Source organism: Haematobia irritans, chromosome 1, assembly GCF_050003625.1.
Source record: "Haematobia irritans isolate KBUSLIRL chromosome 1, ASM5000362v1, whole genome shotgun sequence".
Taxonomy (NCBI): domain Eukaryota; kingdom Metazoa; phylum Arthropoda; class Insecta; order Diptera; family Muscidae; genus Haematobia; species Haematobia irritans.
Genome location: NC_134397.1, coordinates 8,405,291 through 8,422,970, shown reverse-complemented (window position 1 = coordinate 8,422,970; position 17,680 = coordinate 8,405,291). Strand labels below are relative to the sequence as shown.

At 29.2% G+C, this 17,680-nt stretch overlaps 1 protein-coding gene across 2 annotated transcripts in view; it reads left to right on the top strand.

Annotated features, from left to right (window-relative positions):
* LOC142220175 (homeobox protein prospero-like) overlaps positions 1-17,680 on the top strand; it is a 163,977-nt gene that overhangs the window by 123,247 nt on the left and 23,050 nt on the right. For both annotated transcript variants that reach the window (XM_075289162.1, XM_075289160.1), the window contains exon 2: positions 13,391-13,434. The gene's annotated coding sequence lies outside the window, so the exon portion shown is untranslated. The remainder of the gene's footprint in view (positions 1-13,390; positions 13,435-17,680) is intronic.

Here is a 17,680-nt window from a genome sequence, read left to right as displayed (position 1 = left end):
CAAAATTACACAGAAAAAAAATCACGAACATTTTTCCAATTAAAATCTTAATTGAGTTTTAAAAATTAGTCAATTAAAAATTAAATTGATTCAACAAATTTTTTAATTGAATCAAAAATCCATCACACAAATTAATAGTATCAATTAATTTTTTAATTGGATCAATTAATTTTTTCATTGGCTGTCAATTCATTTTTTAATTGTTTGAAGACATTTCAATTAAAAAATTAATTGGATCAATTAATTTCATGATTGAATCAGAAAAAATGTTTTTGTGTGTATTTGAGTTTTGCAATTAACATAAATTTTTAATAGAATCAATTAAAAACATAATTGAAATTAATTATTTTTTTAAATCAAGTATTTGTTTATGCCCAATTAAAAATGTCATTGGTACTATCATTTTCATGATTGAAGACATTTCAATAAAAAAATAATTTGGTTCAATTAATTTTGTGATTGAATCAGATATTTTTGTTTGTTTTGTGAATGGTTTATTTGATGAGATAAAGAAAAAAAAGCTTCACCTTTATTTAGTTTAATTTTAATATAATTAATGGTTTATTTTAGGGAAAATGAAAACAAGTTTCAACTTTATTTCATTTAATTTACTTGAATGTGGTTTAATTTAGTGTCATAATTTATTTTATCTCAATTTGTTTGTTTTTTTTTTTTTTTTAATTTATTCCACTTTATTTTAGTTTAATTTATTCTAAAGTAATTTATTTTAACGTAATCCTGATTGGGGTCAAAGGATCTTCATAGATCATTCTAATGAGCTAATATTACATACCTTTTACTTGGCCTGCTGAATAAATATTTGATTTTATATGAAAAGTTTACTCTGATTATACATTGCATGTCCTCAAAATTTGTCTCAGGATCCCGCTTCCCGGGTATTCTCGCTCAAACGTCTAAAATGTGTACCATATCCATAGAATTTGTTCTCTTAGCGGGAGCCCACGAAATTTACAAAATTGCCTGTATTCCCCCGAAAGTCTCTACATTGAAAAAACAGTGAACCCACCAGGAAGAAAACTTTCGGTTAATTTTAGAAAATTTTGAATATTTTTAGAAAATTTTAACTAAACAGTATTACAAACGTTGGCATCACGCCGATGTCATAAAAGTAAGTAAATATTTTTCGACAAATACAAGAAAATTTATTAGACATAACTAAGTTTTTTTCACTTGTTAAAGAAAATTTTGTAGTTTGAAGAAAAAACTTGGAGTTCAAAATTGCATGAATGTCTTTAGTGACATACGAAGTTCACGATGGACGCATTTTTGGTAAAATTTACAAATTTAAAGAAATTATGAACTATTTTGTGGAAGACACGAATTTAGTTCATCTTTATGCTTCATTTGAGTTCATCTTTATGCTTCATTCCTCGGGTTTAGTTAATTTAACTAACGTACACAAAAAAGTATTAGAGTAAAGAAAACTTTCTCCAAACATAATAGGTGTGTTCCTTTACTTTACTCGTAGTAAAAAGTAGTAAAAGAGAGAAATATTGAAAATCCTCTCAGATTTCTATATTTTTTAAATGTACAGGAACGAAAATATAGTAAAAATTGTAAAAATGTCAAATAAAAAACAAAAGAAACATTGTGATTTGAATAAATATTTTCAAAACATGTAGGTAAATTAAATACTTTTATATCGAAATTTGTTTTTGACAAATGGCAGATTTTTTGCAGGAAACTTTGAAATCCTTATTACGATAGAAAGAAGCTATGGTTTTTACTTTGTTATAAAAAGTACTCCTTTTGCAAAATTTTTAATCAAAGTAAGACTCTGGGCCATAAAGTAGAGTAATAGCGCATATTATCAGTATCTTATAAGGTGGGGTTTTTCATTCCGTTTGTAACACATACAAATAACGAATTCTGACTATAGAAAGTATATATAGTCTTGATCAGGGAGAAATTATAAGACGATGTCTCTCTGTCTGGCTATCTGTTGTAATCAGGCTACTTCCTTCAATAATGAACCTATAGTGCTGAAATTTTAACAGACACTTTTATTCTACATGCAGGTCAATTTTGAAGATGGTACTACTTCGGCCTAAGTTTCGATTTTGCTTCCATATGAACCGACCCCCGAATTGGGGTATTCATGACAGAGACATTAAAACTTTCATCCGATTTGCATGAAATTCAAAACGTAGAGGTACTTTTGGTCCATTAAAGGGTGTGCCGAATTTGGTGTGAGTCGGTCAATGTTTTGGTACTTTTTTCGAAACAAGTGGTATTGGTTCGGCATTGTTTTGAAATTCCAAATTGTGGAGTCTACACGTTAAACCTAAAGCACAAAGGTGCACAAAATTTTCCTCCAGAATACGTAGAATTTTATAAGGAATGTAGTCCTTCCAGACTCAAAATGCAGACCCCACTTTGTTCAAATTTTGCAAAAAAAAAAAAAAAATTGTAAGGCCCTATCTCGCAAATATTAGATATATTCGCACAAATACACAATCTTTTTATGGTAGTTTATAAGTTCTATCCAGCAAAGCAAAAATCATGAAAATCGGTGCATAATTGCGCGTTGGCCAAGTAACACTAAATTGCATACATCCGAGGTGTCCAACTTCCAACGTCTATACACCAGCCCGTGAATCCACTAGGGACCTACAAACGTCTAAATATAGAGAAAAACATTTCAGCTTTGGCACAAAGAAAAAATTATGATGATATCTTAATCCATTAAAAAGTTACAGATTTATTTCCAAAAACAAGCGATTTGGAACTACTTTAGTTTGGAAAATTTGAAAACAAATAATTATTTTTGTCATGACATATCTACAACTTTTACTCGAAAGAATTTGTCGAGTAACTTGTAGTAAAAAAATTTTAAAAGAGACATGCATTCTGACATTGTTCTCTTAAAATTGTTTACTACTTTTACTATTTTTTGGGGTTGAGGAACGGTTTCTAGTAAAAACTAGTAAAAGTAGTAACTAGTAGTACGTAAAGGAACACAACTAATATTTCTATGAATTAAAATAAAGTTAAATTGGCTTTAGTGAAATAGAGAGTTCACTTTTTTTTGAGTGTAGGACTCAACTCCCAATACTAAATCCTAACATGGATATTTTTTGTATCATTTTATTTTAAATAGAAATCTATCTGGGCCTCACTAATAGCAAAATCTTTTCATTTAAATATTAGGTGTATGAAAATCTAGCTCTTACCACCTACAAGTACTTGGGAAAATCCGAGAATGAGCTCTTAGCGTAAATTACTTGTTCTTGTTCTATTGTCAAGAAATATATATACAGTGAGCGTGTGTGAATGTAATTGCAATCTGGTGAATGTATATTAATGTGTGACCATGTGTCATTATTACTCATATATGTATAAACATTTATTTTTAATAATAATTTGTTGCTATTCATTATCTCCTATCCCACATAGGAATATGTTGTCGATGTGCCATTTTAGATTTTCGTGCTTTCCATTGTTATCTCTGCCATATCATCTACAAGTTTTAAGCTTTTTTCCTCCTAAGTATTTCAGCCCATTTGTTAGGCTGACTAACGTTGAATTGTGGCTATGCATTTGATAGGTTCTATATCTGTAAGACCATCATTTTGTTGTCTAACCAACTACCTTTAGACCCATACATCCTCCCTACCATCAATTTCTCCAATACTCGTATTCATATCACTATTCAAATTGGTTGCCAGGGAATTGCGTTCATGGGTCTCCCTTCATATAGAAAGAGAGAGGGAGCGAGGAGTCTCGTACACACATCTACTATATAGAAGGCTACAACCAAAGAGTCTACTCACACATATCTCAATGTTACCCATTCTACTCTCACATATCTCAATACATTTACCTTGTATCAGTTTTGATATCTTTCTCGATGTTCGGGCATTAGTGATTAGTAGGACTATTCATCTAATGTGGCACCAAAAACACTGACGATATTCTTTTGCTTATACTTCAAGCACAAATGAGAGAAGCGTCAGGGAGTGGGGGCCTGGTTTTGATATGAAAGGTATTTTTAATATCGCAGAATGTTTTTCCATTAGCGCACAAAAAAAGTGAACATAAGAGCATTCTAAATATTTTTAATGCTTATTTTTTTTTCTATACCAACTCGAAGAAAATTGAGTCCTTTGGGCCATATGGGAAAACATTAACAAAACATTTTAAGCTTGGGAAAATGTATAAAGCGGGAAATACATTTATTTACATCCTTTATAGGTCCAACAATTAAAAAAAATTAACAAAATTCGATTAGCGTGAGGCCCTCTCCTCTACAGAATATCTTTAAAAGCAAATAAAATTAGTGCTAAATAAAGTTAGTGCCAATGATTTCCAATTTTTTTTAGAATTTTGGTTCTATTCTATTTTTAGAGAAAATTCTTCATTTTCGTTTGAGGTATATAAAATTTTAATTTTGTATACTTTAAAATATCGATGTAGATACCTCTTTATTTTTCCTCCTAATGTCTATAAGCCTTTTCCTAAACATGTCACCAAGGTATTAATAAAAAACAAACGTTGCATGTAAACCAAAGCAATTACTCAAATGCATCTAAGTTTTGTAGAGAAGCATAGGTAAACAATTACCATGCACTTAAGTGTAAAACCTTTTTCTCTTTAATAACTTTTTAGGTCGTATATTATTCATAAATCGCGATAAATAACACGAAACTTTATAAAATTGCTTATTTGCTAAAAGAAAGACACATAGTTAATGACATACAGGATAGAGCTAAAATCCGACGAATAGCTTGGAATGGGACAAAATAACACAGATCAATTTTCATGCAGCGTGCGATGGCTGTATGGGCCAATCTAAGACCCTACTTTGTGGCAAAGATAGCTAATTCCAACAAATCCAAACTGATTCTAAAATTGTATGTTATTTCCGACACTTGTTGCTTGTGAACAAAAAGCATAAAAAACGTGAAAAAAATATAGTGCTTTACTTTGTTACTTTACATATCAGACACTCAGTAAAATCTTTTTAAATTATTTTTAACGAATTTTTCAATCTACTTCCCTATTTTCGTCTTCCAACAAGAAACCTGATTTCTTTGGTTCGTGCCTAACTTGGGGTGGCTTTTTCCTTCTCTTTTAAACAAGCACCTTTCCTTACTTTTTTTTCCTTTAACATAGATCCTCTATGGCCATATGTTCCTTTATCTTAGCGTTTCTCCTAGCTAGCGTCTTACTGTCTTTAATTATATGGTACCTTTAACACATTTCATAAGTCACCCCTATTTTCGAATACAAACAATTACATTTTCGAAACACATGCTAGTCCGTCCATCCGTAGCAAAATAATGCTAAGAAAATTTTCTTCAAAAGCAAACGTCTTGCAAGACGTTTTACGATTTGTATGTTTGCTCCTCATACCGGGTTGTTTGTTATTTTTTTGGGCGCAGGCGCATGCCACTATAGATTTTTCTTTGGTTATGGGACAAAAGGGATATGCTTTTATGGTTTGTATATGAAACAAAATTCCTTTACCAAACGAATGAATAGGCCTCCTGTCCTGAGTGTGCACGATCATTATCTTGTTTCTTACGCTTCTTGGCAATAGTGCCGTATTTGATATCGTATTGTTTTTTCTTTAGAATTCAAACGTTACTTTTAGAGTAATTTATTACCCACCACCCTTTGTGACCTTTTTATTGGCGAATTTCTTTAAAAGAAATCACAGAAGAATTAAACAGGGACGGCATATGGAAAAAAGTAAAAGGGGCCTTTATATAAATCTATAATTTCTTTAAGTTTTTAATGTTACAAAATAAGTATTCTGGGAAAACTAACAAAATGATATATTTTTCGAAAGCTTTTTCCCTTATTTAAATACATTTTTCTACTCCAAGAAAAAATATATTTAATTATTTTAATAAATAAATAAGAGGCAAGTAGTGAAATGAGTAAGAAAAGTAAGGAATGGATTTAAGTGAAAATGCGTACGTTTGCCTAAAATTAAGTTTGTCTAAACTTAAATATAGTGGCAGCCCAATATTTCAGGCCCACTTAGACTATTCAGTCCATTGTGATACCACAGTGGTGAATTTCTCTCTTTGTTTTTAAAGGCCCTTTGGATCTAAAATTCCCTCAATGCCAGCCAGCAGCGCTTATCTACTTACATTTCGTTTACCTCTTAAGCAGTTACGAACTTTATGCACGCATGCGTCTTAGACATTGTCCCGAAACAGCTGAGTGCATTCGGTGACTCGCTTAAGAACTTTAATTGTCAAACTAATGACCGACGACATGCATCAGCCGTAAGCGACCTTATTTCGAAGGAAATTGAAAAATATGAACTTCAAGACACATGTCTTTAAAACTGACTTTTTCCTTATGGCCAAAGAAAAGTGAACATATGCCTTTATGAAAGACTCATTGGCAATACCACCACCTTCTTCAGTAATGCATGCATACACCACCACTTCCACCTTTTAACTCCCTCTTTCGCCAGGAATAAACAGACAAACAAACACCTTGACTTTAATTTGAATATCAAACCTAAAAACAACAACAATATTAATATTCACCCCACTCCTACTCCAACTTTGTTAAGGTAAAAGACTCGATTGTCATGAGGACTGATGGACAGACATAGAGACATAAAGAAAAGATACAAGTAATTATAGCAAATAATAAAAAATATTAAAAAAAAAACTCCAACGACAAGTCAAATTTTTCTGTTAATGTAACGTTCGCTAGCTCGTGTCGGCATATGACACGAATAATCGAATATTAACTAGCAAATTGATACAGTAGTTTGAAGATATGGGGAATTATGCAAAAGAAATAAATGTAAAGTTATCATTTAGGAGTTTCTTTTTCTATTTCTGATTAATCCCGGTAAGGGTTTTTTTTGCTACCAAATATTATGCGAGGAAAATTCCAAATAAAAGTTCCACTAAAACTTAATAATGATAATTAAACGGAAATACTTTAGCGAAAGCCATTTCTTCCAAGAGAGAGAGAGAGAGGAAAACAAGTCAATACCAATCATTAATAATTTTTTTACTTCAGTGAAACAAATTTCAAATTTGTGCTGAAATAATGTCTTCATTGCATTGTGTGTGTGACACATAGAAAAGAAATATTTAAAAGTGTAGACGAATTGATATGAAAAATGTATTATAAAGCTATCATATGCTACAGTCTCTTCTTTTAAAACATGTTAACCTTAAACATGTGTGTGACAGAAATTTGCAGAAATTAAATATTTAAAAAAGTAAGCGAATTGATATGGGCAATTTATGGCCAAATTGTACTTTGCTCAAGACTCAGATTTTAGAAAATGTTAAACTTAAGCATGTGTGCGACCTAAGCTTGCATTACATGAAAAATTTTACTATTGTTAATTTTTTTGTTTTTCATATTATTATGTAAATATATTTTAACACTAACCACGTAAATAATATCACAATATTTGTAGAACCTTTAAGCGATTTTAATTTTGAAACGATGTTTTTTTTTCTTTATAGATTTTTCAGAGAGCTAGAAAACTCTTTTAAAAATAATATAGAACAAATAAAATATACTTTACGTTAAAAAGCAACTATGAAGATTTTGCTGTTGAAGGCACTACAGATTTATTGTGTTTCGCTACCGCCTCTTGAGCTTTGCTTAATTTTATTTGGCCTTCTGTGGCTCGTGACCGCATCTCATAAAGTAAAGAAAACTCGATAAAAATATGTTTATGTCATTTGAGAAATAGGCTTTGAAATTATTTCATTTCCACAAAATTGATCTATGAACTCTTGAGATAAAGAAGAACCATTACAGGGAGTAAACTAATTGATATTATCATATAATGGCAAAGGAATAATACCTAATAGACGTAGCTTTAGGTTACAATTAGACTTGTTTGTGTGTGCAAGCTGTAAGTTTTTTTAAAAACCTATTCTTATTTGTTTCTTATTTCCATGCTTCTAATGTTTCCACTACATCCTAATTATATAACAGTGCGAAGAGAATTGATATAGACAATTTATATGTAGAACATAATTAGCTATTGTTTCAGCCTTTCTAACATGTAAATCTTATTTATGTGTGCAATCGCTGAATACCTTTTTTGCTATTATTCGTACTAGTTTAATTTGTGTATAACTTTACTTCCAAAAAAAAGCACAATGTATATAGAAAACTAATGCAAATTAAATTGCCTACGTTCTCTATCACTAATTTATAAAGGATAACCGCTCGTTAGAGCAATATTCGTTTGGTTTCATAGCACCTACCAAAAATTTGTCTATTAATTCTTCAGATAGAAAAGAAGAATTTGAAGCACTAAACGAACTGATATAGACAAACTTTGTACAAGATATGATTTCGTATACTCTGATCTTTAGACACATAATTAATTTCGATATGTGTGCGGTAAAAGCTTTAATTAATTTATATTTTTAAATACAAGGGATTTAGTTTGATAATCAATTTCAGTAAAATCATGATCTCTAATAATCTAATGTAAAACGCATACGTTTCAATATTATGTTTTATAGTATAACAATGTACAATATAAGAATATACTAATATTATATATCCATCAAACCACTGTGCCTCAATAGAAAGACGCCACGAATGCCCTATCTCTATATGAATTTGTTTGGTCTAACATGTTTCACTGTATTCGTATGTAAATATCACCCACTTTCCCTTTGAGTTGACTCATCACCAGAAAGAAGATATTTTGCTGTTTGGAATGTGCCTTCACAGATCAGAGAGTACGCAGACGGGGTCGTTTATAAATGTCCCATGTTTTGGCATGTGTTTCGAACAAGCTAGCAAAGAACCTAAAATTAAAATTATAAAAAAACGGGGAGGGTGGTAGTTGTCCAAGCCATGGTTCTAAAACCTGGTGTCATCAACCAACTGAAAATTGCTTTACCCATTTGGGATGACATGGAAACTATGTACCTATGTTTTTGTAATGATTGGTAATAGAGGGCTAGTGTGGCGACACTAAATTCCAGGGCAAAGCATGAGTTGTATGTCAACTGCACATGTGTAGCTTTAAAAAAGACAAGTGATTTTCATCGAAAACAGAGGCACGGGCTTACTTACTTGAATTCTATGAAGCGTTTATTTAGTGGTGATTATGATTATGGTCATCATCAGCAGGGAATATGATCAGAGGCCACCACCACTATCGGGCTTATGATGATTGTTTAATGTTGTGTCGTAGGGCTCATATGATTTTTGCTATGGTCAAGTTAATTTAAAATCCGTTAAAATAATAAAGATAAGTTAAGGGGTATTTTTAGATTATTTTCTAATTTTGAAAAATTTACTGAATCGATTTTTGCATAGAAATATGAAAAGAATAAAAATAGTTTAATACAAAATGTTAACATAATTATTATAATTATATTATAAAAAATTGTAAATGATCAATAATGTATCTTTAACTTTAAAAAAGAAACTATAACAGTGTTTAAAATGAATAAAGTTTGTCACAGGAGTTTGCCACAGGAGTTTGCCACAGGAGTTTGCCAAGGGATTTATCAAAAAATATTTTCTTTAAGTGAAATTTGCCTTACTTCAAAGACCTACGACTTTAACCGAGGGGCTCAAATTTAAAAGGTTCGTATCGTTAATTTAAGGAGAACAATTCTTAAAGCAAAGATTTCTTTATTTTAAAGAAATTGTATAAATCGCTTATCTTAAACGATAGGTTGAATGATCTGTCATAGTTCGATTTCAATGACACAAATTAAAAATAACAGCGTTCCTTGCCGTTCAAACTAGAGTTTTGTTTGAGATTTACTATAATTTTTATGTTTAAAGAAAATGCAATTTGTTATTATAATTTTCCAAAAATATAATTATTTTGTTTTTATATTAAAAAAAAAAAACAATTATAGAATTCTATAATAAAAATAGAATAAAAATTCTAAAATAATTTTATAGAAAATAAATTTAGAATTTACTTTTCTTTTAATTTTCAAAATGTATTTCTCGTTAAAAAATATTTTTTTGTAAGAAATTAAATTCCTATTATATAGACTATTAACTAAATTTTAATTATATTTTTTATATTTAATAAAATTAAGAAATTTGATTTTATAGAAAATAAAGTTTAAATTTACGTTTTTCAATTTTCGAAATATTTAATTAATATTTAAAAATTTTGAAAATAAATATTTCGAGACACATTTCTCGTTAAAAAAAATACTATTATCACCATTACCTTACTACAATCCTTTTACAAAATTCTAATACAATGCCTACCTCATACCAAATGTTTTGCTACTCTAATACTTAATTGTAGATATCCGGTTTCTTATTGTGTATGATGCCACAGTGATTACCAAACAAAATTTACAAGTTAAACTACCCAAAGTTATTAACACAAAGAACCCAAGAAAACTTTAGATATCTATAGGTTTGTGTATATGTTTAGGGATTTTCTTGTCTTCATTGTTATGCCTGGCATTTGTCCATATTTAAACACGTACACACTAACAATTATAATTTTAACGCTTGTCCTTATTTCGGTTTCAAATTGGCAATGGTAATTCATTTGTATGGCTGTGTGTGTGTGTTTGTAAATGTATGTTGATGTTTTACTATCTCTGTATCATATCGCTTGTACGAACATGTATACAATATAAACTTTTCCTATAACCATAAAAATCTTCGAAAAATTTCCTTCATATTTGTATAATTTTCTTTCATAATTTTTAACAACTTTGCCAATTGTAAGGAAGCAAAGGTATGGGAAAATTTTTAAACATTTCAAAGATAATATGAGGGTATATCGTAAATCTTAAAAGAAGATAACAAACAAAACTTCAAATTATTAAATAATTTTAATATATAACATTAATAAACTTTTTCTATTATTTTTTATTTTTATTATAAACTTTTTTTTTGCTGTATGAAAGAATTATCAATTTATTTATACAAAATATAAAATCCACTGAACACTATATAAATTTTGTTTTATTTTAAATTTGGAATATTATTATATATTTAAGAATGAAATCTCGTAATAAAAATGATATTTATAAAATTAAAATTAAATTAATCCACTAAAATTAAAAACAAATTTTACTAAGTTCATAATAAAAAGTGAACTTAATAAATAAGACATAAAAATAACCAACCTAACTGAAACTATATTAACTCCAAACAAATTCCACAACATAAATTTATTTGGGACATATTCTATATTTTTCCATATTTTGATGTTACTCCCCCAAATATTTTGGAATAGTTTCCTTTACGTTCCAGAATCATAACTTTCCTACATTATCTACAATTTCTAAGATTTTGTTCTTTGTTGTTGGGTCCTCAAATTTAAATCCCTTTACGTCGTTCTAACCTTATATTTTGTATGACTATGTCCTTACTGCATTACAAGTCCACGTTCAGCATATTATACCCATATTATGTTAACATTGTTGCTTAAAGATCATAAAATTTTCTTACTTTTTTGTGGCTTGTTTTTTTTCTGGCCACAAAAAAAAACAAAATTTTTAATGTGAGTTTTTATGACAATTATACTATAAAATATTTTAAACAAAAATACATGGATTGTGCTATGAAAATGAAAAATATTTTTCGTTATCAAATCAAAACAGAAGATTTTATTATGCCAATTTGAAATTAAGAATTTTTAATAGATTGCATGTATACAAATTCGAACTAAAAATTATATTTCGAAAAAGCAATTTCTTGATGAGAGATTGAGTTGAGAGTTTCTAAATCATAATGTTCGCAAGACAATGTTTTATACACAAGGAATATACCTTTTGTGTACACTCAAAAAGGGGTCTTCAAAGCCGAATTAACTTTATTTTAGTTCATGGATATTTTTAGGTTTTAGTTTAAAAATTTAATAATTTTTGAGAACAAAAATGATACACAAATGAAGCTTACAATTTTACTAAATTCGAATTTCGTACAAACTAGTCCAGCATTTCCTAAAATTTGTAATGTTTACCAAAACCAAAGATTATAGAAGAGGAAGATGGGAGATTGGCTACACACATCAAACCATTCACCACATTAGTTTAATACTCGAACCAAACGCGTATACGACAAATATTGACATATTTAGCATTAAAATGCAAATAAAAAGAAATTAAGAGCACGAAATAAATTTCCATAAAGGGGAAAATGTAATTTTTTTTGTTGTTGCCTAAAATTTAACATTGTTTCATTAAGAAAATTAAATTTTTCATTTAAAAAATAAAAACTAAAAACATCTAAAAGATTACAAACATTTATTAAACTAATCTGGTAAATGCAACATTTGGTATGCCGCAAGCCAATCTCACATCTTCCTCAAATCTATAATCTTTGACCAAAACTGTGTCGTTTTTGATCTTCATATAGCGCTAAATTCCAATTGCAATATTTCTTTTTTATATATATTTTTTCATTAACACTAAAAAATAATTATGCCAAATAAATGTTCTTGAATTTGTTCAAAAATATTTACTTATTTTTGTGATATCAGTATTTTAATACAGTTTAGTTACATTTAAATCGAGCTTTAAGAAACCAATTTGTCCTACAATGCCAGTTCTAGTTGAGCGGATTGCTTTCCTTAGTCTTCGTACTTAGGATGTGCTTTCTGTATTCCTTCAAAAATTAATACAAAACTTGTGCTAAGAACCTCTTTCTCGCTTTAGATGAAAATATACAAATTTACTGAATATTCTATAAAATATAGCAAATGTCCTAAGCCTTTATTAAAATTAAATTTATTTAAAGCAAATCGAAATAATACTAATAATACAAGCAAAACTGTTGAAATTAGATATTAATCACATTTTTATTCTCTGTGTATTGGTATTTACTCTTTAACACCAACAACATGCAACAAAACACCCATACACAGCACCCTACGCCAGCTAATCGAATACACAACATTCCAGCATAGATTTGAGATCTTAAAATTCTCACTAAAAACAACAACAACAACAACAATTGTGTAACTGTGTATTACTCTTTCCGTAGAGGTTGACAATGAAGGAAATCATCATTATCATTATAGTCATTATTACGATTAGAGTGTATGTAGCATTATAGTTGTTGTAGTTTTAGCCAGGCGTAAAAGTCCAGGTGTGCAATATAAGCTGTGGCACGCACCGTCACAGAAGGAATACGAGAAAAAAAAATAATGAGAAAGACCATCTCTCATTTGGAACCACAAATAGCAGGGGGATGATATAAAGGCTAAGGATGACATCCTACAAATATTGGCTATTGTCTATAGATTTTTTTCATAGGGCAAAAATATAAAGTTACATTTGTTAAAATTTGGCATTTTTATATAAGAAATCAAAATAGATGAGTCAATGTAGAATAACCTATAAAATTAAATGCCTTAAAAATAATTCAGAAATATAAATTATTAATTTGATGCTATTTTTTCTATTTTCAGGAGGATTAACGATGGACGACAGAGATAATAACGCTTTGTTTGTGGTAAATATTTCTTCAATAATATATTAACTAGTTTTGCAAAATTTCAAACATTTTATTTGTCCTTACCGAAATTGGTGATACTTTTTTTAATATCTTTACCATATTTAAATAATGGTATAACTTCTCCATAAGGAGTTAGCATAAAGGGCCCAAAATTGAGTTATCTCTCCCAGCCAGATCTATACTAAAGGCTGTGGAAAGGTTCATTCGCCCGAACCGAAACATGTACAGTCCAGGCGTGTATAGATTTGTATCTGGCGTTTTCTTTTCAATGGCTCTATTAACCATGTTCCTTAATCTATCTGTCCATAAAGCTCGAAAAATAATTGTATAATTAGATATAATGCATTTGGGCGTCAATTGCCTGCACTGAAAAAAATATTGTCGTGAGGTCAAAGATTTCATGTCCTTAAAATACGAATACAAATTTTGCTTAGCATAGAAGACGCATTTCTCTAAAATAAAGTTATTTTCCTTGTCCAAAATTCGATAAACTTTTCAATGAAGTCGTATTGTCCTTATAATTAAGTGATTTGACTTAAAAATGGGTATCTTAACATGAAAGAAAAAAATTATAGGCTAAGGTCAACTTGACTTTAATAATTCAGAAAAATTCTTTAAATTTAATGAAATTGTGTTTAAATTTGTTGTCTTTTTGCATCTTGACTACAAAGCAAATTCAAATATAGGACATGTTTTTCAAAACTTTATTTTAAAGAAGTTTTTTACTTCAAAAATAGCATAATTACTTCTGGAAGTCGAGTCCTATTTTGGAAAATAAAGTTGCCGTTAACTCGTTTTTAAAGGTCTTTGATAGCATATGAAGAAAAAAAGCTGAGAAAGCGAAAAATTAAAATTTGCTTCCTAGAAGCAATTACACAAAACCTAAATTTAAAAGAGAATTGTGTCTTAAAAGTATCCTTACTTGTATTCTCCGCTTCTTTGGCTCGGAATCAATACCAAATTTTTTAAAGTAAAGACAAAATCTTTGGAACCGAGTATGCTTTTTTTTCAGTGTGGTTCGGTATCAGGCTAGCATGAAATATAAGAAGTTTTTTACTTGGAACATAGCATAATTTCTACTGGAAATCGAGTCTTAATTTGGAAAATAAAGTTGTCGTTACCTCGTTTTTAAAGGACTTTGATAGCATATGAAGAAAAAAAATCAGAGAAAGCGAAAAATTAAAATTTGCTTCCTAGAAGCAAGTACACAAAACCCAAATTTAAAAGAGAATTGTGTCTTAAAAGTATCTTTACTTGTATTCTCCGCTTCTTTGGCTCGGAATCAACACCAAAATTTTTAAAGACAAAATCTTTGGAACCGGGCATGCTTTTTTTCAGTGTAATTAGGATTGAAAGTCACTAATCATCGATATAAATATTGAAATACATATTATATGGATGCTGCAAAAAATAATGTTAGATTTCGTTCTTAATAAAATATAAATAGAAATAAAATCATAACAAAACAATCCAAGGGATCTGCTTTGGATGTGAAATAGGCTTTCAGTTCATTGAGAAGAATTCAAACTATTTTTAAATCCATAACAATAAAAATTAAAATTCGAATAAGCACAAAATGAATTCAGTAAAAATAATTTACAAATATAATACAATTTTAATTGGAAAAACTTAAGTTAATTAAAATAAATCATGGTATTCGTTTACTACTTTTAACATATCCCTTTTTCATATGACCTACTTGGGTTATAAATTGACCACTATAATAAAAAAAACTATGCTTTTGTTTTATCTTTTCGGTATTTTTCATGGGAAGATTTTATGAAGTTTACAAATTCGGCAGCCTTCAAAAAACAACATTTTCCTAATCCCAACATTGACCAGAATAATCGTATTGCCTTAGAAAATATTCAAAACCTTCTTAAATCAATCCCTAGATGGAAAATTAAAGGCAAAAAGGCAATTTCCCATGCAAGTCAAACTAGTTTCTTAGAAATTTTCTCAAGAAAATCTTACATTGTCTTAGAAGAAAAACTGAACATAGATCTCTTCACAAACTCGTTTGACCAACTCTTCAAAATAATTCCTTAACAAATTGAATTAAAATTTTCACATTTATACCCCCTCCCTTCCCATGACTAAGTTCGTCGTCCTTCTCCCAAAAAAAAAAAAACAACAAAAAGTAAAATCCTTAAATATTCTCAAACAACATAAATTCCTTTACATCAAAAGCAAACAACGATCCTAATATTGCATCACAACTATCCCCTGAAACAATAGAAACTCCCTAAAAGGGAAAAGAGGAAAAGGAAAAACTTTTTTTGTTTTGTATTCGCCACCAAAGGAATGAATGACGGCAATGGCAATTACTCTGCTTGCGAGTTGTTTTGGGTACAGTTTCGGGTTCTTTCGACTTTCGACATGAACATTTTTTTTCGGGGCAAACATTCTGTTGCATTCTGCATTCATCGTCGTCATCTTCACCATCATCAATCGATAGCCCAGGACAATGGTTAGCGTACTAGTTCCTTTAGCCGCATTCCAAACAACCACCAGGCAATGTAAAGTTTAGTGCTCCGTTTGTGTGTAAAGGTATGTCGAGTGATATTCAAACGCTAGACCCACCACCCCTTATAAGGATAACACAACAGTCAATAGCGGCCAGAGCAGAGCAAATGCATTATCAAATTGTATTTATTGAGAAAGGACATTATTTTTTTGAAATGAAATTCCTTTACAGAAGTTGAGTTCGTTTTCATTTCCTCTTTTTGCTTTGGGGGGTGTTAGTTAGTGATGCAAGGAACTGAAATAAAAAAATGCCAGAAATTATGAAAGTGGTCTTGGCAACTAACAGTAATGTAAAGTGTCCAAAATTAAGAATTGGACACAACTTATAATGATTAGCATTTTTTTGCCGGCTTAAAAATTGAGGGAACCTCTTATTGAAGATGTACTGATAGTCTAAACAAGGCAGAGGTTTAAAAAACGAAAATAGAAATTTACGCCACCTAATAAAGTCATATATTTTTGAGGTAAATATCTTATCTTCAAACTTGTCTTGTCGACAGACAAAAACACTAGCCTGTGTCCATTTTTCTCTGGATTTATGGTTTTCTTGTATGTAGATTTAAAATTAGGTTGCTAATTTTGCAAACTAATTTTCTTTATCACTTTTTAATGAAAATAATAATTCTGACACTATGAATAAAAAATATTCAAAATATATTTCTCTAAATATTAAAGTTAATAAAATTTTATTAAATTCATATTTAAATTGGATTTTTAAATAAAAAAGAAAATTAATTAATTAAGTTTCTAAATTTATATTTATTTAAATTTGTTTATATCATATTTATTCATCAACGCGAAAATTCATTTTTCTAAAACTTCCTTCTGAAGGGCGATATTTTTGTTTAATGTGTAGGTTTTAAATTAGATTGCTACACTGAAAAAACAGTGAACCCACATGGAAGAAAACTTTTGATTATTTTTGAAAAATTTTGAATATTTTTAGAAAATTTTAACTAAACAGTATTACAAACGCTGGCATCACGCCGATATCACAAAAATAAGTAAATATTTTTTGACAAATTCAAGAAAATTTATTAGGCATAATTAATTTTTTTCTCTCGTTAAAGCAAATTTTGTAGTTTAAAGAAAAAAATTGCAAGAATGTCTATAGTGACATACAAAGTTCATGATGGACGCATTTGCAGTAAAATTTACAAATTTAAAGAAATAATGAACTATTTTGTTAGAAATACGAATTTAGTAAATCTTTATGCTTAATTTGTGTACAATTTTTTCCGTTTTTTTGGTTTCTTTAACTAACGTAGGCAAAATATTATTAGAGTAAAGAAGACTTTCTCCAAACATAATAATTCCATGAACTAAAATAAAGTTAAATTGGCTTTAGTGAAATAGAGAGTTCACTTTTTTTAGTGTACTCATGTTTATCACTTTTTAACGGGAATTTCTCTAAATATTCAAATTAAATAAATTTTATTAAATTCAACTTGACAATACATTAAATTTTATATTACTAAATTTTTAAGTATACATATATATAAAAATATCAAACACTCGATGGCACACATCGGTTTCAGCTTAGTGTATCGCTTAAAGTAAATCAGTGTGGACGATATTTTAAATCAAACCAAATTTTCGTCACTTAAATTGAATTACTTTGAATTTTTAAATACAAAAAATATCACAAAACTCATTGAAACACCAAAAAAAATTGAGAAAAATTTACTAAAATATTTTAGTAATTGCAACATGATAC